This window comes from Grammomys surdaster, unplaced genomic scaffold, assembly GCF_004785775.1.
Source record: "Grammomys surdaster isolate TR1022 unplaced genomic scaffold, NIH_TR_1.0 125420, whole genome shotgun sequence".
In the NCBI taxonomy this organism is placed as follows: domain Eukaryota; kingdom Metazoa; phylum Chordata; class Mammalia; order Rodentia; family Muridae; genus Grammomys; species Grammomys surdaster.
Genome location: NW_021620289.1, coordinates 4,324 through 9,332, shown reverse-complemented (window position 1 = coordinate 9,332; position 5,009 = coordinate 4,324). Strand labels below are relative to the sequence as shown.

Below are 5,009 nucleotides of genomic sequence, written 5' to 3'. Positions count from 1 at the left end.
TGGCTCTGATGTAGAAAAACTTAGGTAACAATATAAAGATCAAAGAGGCACACTTTTTATTAATTAAAGCTAGGGGCCTTTTTTTGTTCAGAGAACAAAACCATGGTAGCACTGGCTTACAGGACTCTCACTGAAGGTAGAAGGGGATTGATTTCTTATACCCTTATTTTATCATCCTGATATGACTTATTAAGAATTGCTAATGAGTAGATATGCATTTTAAGGATTTAAGGTAAATATGACTTATTATTACATAAATGTTTAGATATGTGATTCTTTTAATAATTTTACAAGATTACTTTTGAAGATCAATAATAAAATAATTACTTCAATCTTTATAACAGCAAGTTGCTACCTTCAAGTAAGAGAAACTAGCTGAGAAACTTACCTTCCTTGCTTACATACTGTCAATGTAAAATAAGTTGCTTGGTTATGAATGTAGGTGGGTTTTTAAGAATAATTTGGCTCTAGCTGCCATCTTGTGTCCCCGTGTGTGTGCACCTTATCTTAGCTGGTCTGCCTGAGACCCCCTGAGCGTGAACCTTAGTTCCCCGTGCGGTCCCATTTCCACTCCGACAAGATGAAAGAAACGATCATGAACCAGGAAAAACTTGCCAAACTGCAGGCACAAATGCGCATTGGTGGGAAAGGAACTGCTCATAGAAAGAAGAAGGTGGTTCACAGAACAGCCACAGCAGACGATAAAAAGCTGCAGTTCTCCTTAAAGAAGTTAGGGGTAAACAATATCTCTGGTATTGAAGAGGTGAACATGTTTACAAACCAAGGAACAGTGATCCATTTTAACAACCCTAAAGTTCAGGGGTCTCTGGCAGCAAACACCTTCACCATTACAGGCCACGCTGAGACAAAGCAGCTTACAGACATGCTTCCCAGCATCCTAAACCAGCTCGGTGCAGACAGTCTGACTAGCTTAAGGAGACTGGCCAAAGCTCTGCCCAAACAATCTGTGGATGGAAAAGCACCACTTGCTCCTGGAGAGGATGATGAAGATGAAGTTCCAGATCTGGTGGAGAATGTTGATGAGGCTTCTAAGAATGAGGCGAACTGAATGGAAGCAACTTCTGAAGAAGATGACATTTGCAGAAGTTACAGGAGCTGCTATTTTATATCATGACTGCTTTTTAAAATTTTTTTGTTTATTATGGATCTGATGAAATCTAGATCTTTAATATTTTTAAGCCCAAGCCCCCGGACAGTGCAGCTCTTTTCAGTTTTCTCTTGTATCTAATTCTTTGCGGCAAATTAAGCTGAAAAAGCCTGGGAATAAAGTTTGGAAAAGGTTAATAAAATTCTTTGCCTAGTTAAAAAAAAAAGAATAATTTGGGTTTTTTACCTTAATACATAATGTTAATTCGTTTAATGTTAAAAGTGTATTAACATATTGTTTTTTCAGAATCATTTACCAGAAGGAAACTGAAACACAGTCACATTGTAATTGTATACTCCTTGAAAGAATTTGCTGAGATGCACAAACGATGGATGAACAAATAAAGCATGGTGTGGTGTGGTGGAGAACTGACTCTTCTACCGATCGACAGTGTGTATACCTATAAAGGTTCTGTTAGAGGGGGTTGACACATTGTTCCTACTATCCACCAATTGTGTTTACGTATGTATGTATGTATGTATGCATGCATGCATGTATGTATGTATGTATGTATCTGTGGAATACTTGGAGCCTGCTTGTTGGAGCTTTGCGCTAAAGTTTCAGTGTGTGAATATGAATGTGTCTATCTGTAGGCCTGAATAAATGTAAGTGTGTGTGTGTGTGTATCGATGCATGTATATTTGTATGTATAAACTTATTGGATTCTGCCTTTTCCTTATTCATTCAGTGTGTGCGTGCGTGTGTGTGTGTGTGTGTGTGTGTGTGTGTGTGTACATGTGAATTTTCTCTTTTTCTTTCTCTTTCTCACTGGCCCCAAGGATTTAAAAATGTTCATAGCTTATGCACTGGCCACAGGGTGCCATTCCCAGTAAATTAGATTTTGTTACCTCAGGAAAAAAGTCTGTTGAGTTACTTGTGTAATCGCTGGCTGCCTTTGGCAGAAAATCCTGTTGGTATCTGAAGCTACCCCAGTGAGCAGCTCTTTCATTGAGAGCCAATGTCTGCCCGTTTGTATTTACCCATCACGTGGATGCAAAAGCTAGAGTCATTGGCATTGATTGGACCCGGAATGAATTTATAGAGGACTTCTGAGTCACATTTGACCTCTTTGGACAGAAGATAATCCCCATGGACTTGTTGGATCATGAATTAGCGCACAGACATAAAAGAATTGGCTAAAAAAATAGTACTGTGGGCAACATATTACAGGAATAGCCTGCTGTAGACTTAATTCCTCTTCACAGAGCTGCTATCAAATGCTTTATATATTATGACAGAAGAGAGCAACAAATTATCAAAAAGCATTCCTTAGGTCAATAAAGTGTATTCTATACATTACTACACAATGTTAAACCCTGTAGGAACTAACAATTATTTGGCTGGGAAATTTCAGGTAACTCCCTGACACTCAAGAACTGTGTTGAGTATTGTTAGATAATGTGAAACCAGCTTAAAGGCATGTGCACAGAAGGCACCATTCCAAAAGTATGCAGGGGCAGCATGATGAACTACATTCAGGGCAAAGATGTTGTCTCCCAGACCCAGAAATTCTGATGAGATCCAGCTAAGAGTAAAGGAATCATATATGGAATTCACTTGTGAATCATGTGACAGTGCAACTGGAAAACAACACACATGACCTTCAGGGAACATGACCTGAGCTTTCAACCAGTGTTGTACCTGCAAGTGTTGAGGTGTGTACATGAGCCTCAGATGGCCAAAATATCAATGTGGAAGACAAATTCAACTTCTCAGAATAATCAACACTTGCTGAATCTTGGTGGAAAACAGAACCTAAGGACACTACAAATGATTTACCATGCAGCCATGAACCCCACTGGAGAGAATAATGATATGTATTACGTGGTTAATCTGAACCCCGGGGATGTCTGCAAATGGACTAAGTTGGGGGTGATGGTGTGTGCTAACAGAGTGTATAAGAGAGGAGGGTATGCTATTTTTCAAGATGGATACTCCGAACCTTATGGAGCATGAGTTACTGTGGACTCTCCTAGATACGTGCTGTCCATTGTGTGTGCCATGAAGGATGTGTCCAGGATATGAAGTGCATCATCCACAATTCAGTTAAACCCAATGTCACAGACAGATCTTAGCATTCCTGCTCCACTCTTGAAACGCCTTTGATAAATGATGACATTTTAGAGTCTCAGAGGGATCATCTGAAAAGTGTAATTGTAAATCTTTCTGTAACTTAGCATTTCAGAGAATTCTGCTCCAACTGTTTAACTGCCATTGCTCAATTCTCCATGTTAGAGGTCTGGACCAGTTCATTATTAGACTTAACTGTGTGTGAACAGTAAGAGCCTCTATCATACTTTGAGCTGAGAACTTAAGAAACGTCACTATTTGCAACTAATGTAAAAAGTGCCTACTTGGGAATGAACAAAGCATTAAGTAGATTAGGCTCAACAGCCATTTCAAAGCCAAGGAAGCAGTAACATATCCAGGTCAGTGCTGCTGTGTGCAGTGTGCGTCAGAAAAAGCAGGACGGGAGCTATGGGTATCCTGGACAAAGCAGAACTCCATGGTGAGAGGAAAGAAGTCTCTAGAGTCCAAGTTACAGGTTTATTTTGAGATCCTCTCAACCCTTGCTCCTTGTCACCGCCACAATGAGTTATCATCTGACTTTTACATGGGTACAGTAACATTCAGCCACATAGCTACAGTAAATAAATAAATGTAATAAAAGTATTTGAGTGCACTTTGGGTGTACAGACCTATTTGTAGGCCCTAATTTATATAACCTTCTGGTGTATCAACTTTATTATGAAGATTCTGGCCAGCAAAGGGGAAACTTAAGGACAAGCTGGGTGCTGGGAACCGGACCCTTTTCCCTGTGGTTGTGAGCTTTAGCCCACTAACTAGAAGTTTCTCTAATCCTCATTTTAAGGATTTTCTAGCTTCCTTAGAAATAAAAGCTGCAAGAGTCTATTTTACCACAAGGGGTCAGCACAGGGTAACTTAATCTTCAAAGGCCTTTTACACTATCTGATGGAAGTCAGTGAATCCAAAAATAATACACAAAGCATTAAAATATCCAGAACACTAGAGGGCAGAAAATCCCTTTAATTTTAGCTCTCAGGAGACAGAAACAGGCTGATGTCAGAAAGAGGGAAAGTTTGCGAACCAGGGTCACATTAAAAACAGTACTCAGGGTAGAGACCCAGTTCCACCTTGGGAGTTACAGTGTCTTGAGTCTGAGTTGAATCTACAGAACTCTGTGGAAGGATCCCTGGGGTCGGAGCTACTGGTTTATTTTTAAATTCTCTCAACCCTTGCTTCTTGTGACCACCACACCTAGTTACCATCTGACCTCAATGTGTGTATCATAATATTCATTCACATACCTACAATAAGTAAATAAGTCAGTAAGTAAATAAATACATAGTTCCAAGGCAGTCAAACCACATAGTGAGACACTGTCTCAAAAAAATAAAATGAAACAAAAAGAAATAATTTAAAAAAATTTTTCTCAGTGTTTGGCTCCCTGTGGGAAAAAAGGATAATCGTTCAAAATGTTGACGGGAGTTTATTTTTCTTTACATTTCCTATTCAGACTAGTCTGGGAATGCTGTGCATGAAATTCCTGAGATGCTGTTATGGAGATCTCGGTTTGTAATTACTTAGTCGGCCTCCATTTCAGAGGAGTAGATTCCCTGCTGAATTTTTCAGATATTGACAGCAAGGTTTTTTTGGGTTCTTTTGTTGTTGTTGTTGTTGTTTTGTTTTTTGTTTGTTTGTTTTTTGTTTTTGTTTTTGTTTTTGTTTTTGGCTTGTAATGCCTGAGTGCTCTGGAAAGCCACTCACAAACTCAGATTCATTCTTTGGCTGTGCTAACAGCTAGTTCTCTGGGAAACTG

The 5,009-nt window shown here is 39.3% G+C and overlaps 1 pseudogene; it reads left to right on the top strand.

Moving 5' to 3' along the window:
• The first annotated feature begins 507 nt into the window (after positions 1 to 507).
• LOC114637759 lies at positions 508 to 1,209 on the top strand (annotated as a pseudogene).
• Positions 1,210 to 5,009: the final 3,800 nt, after the last annotated feature.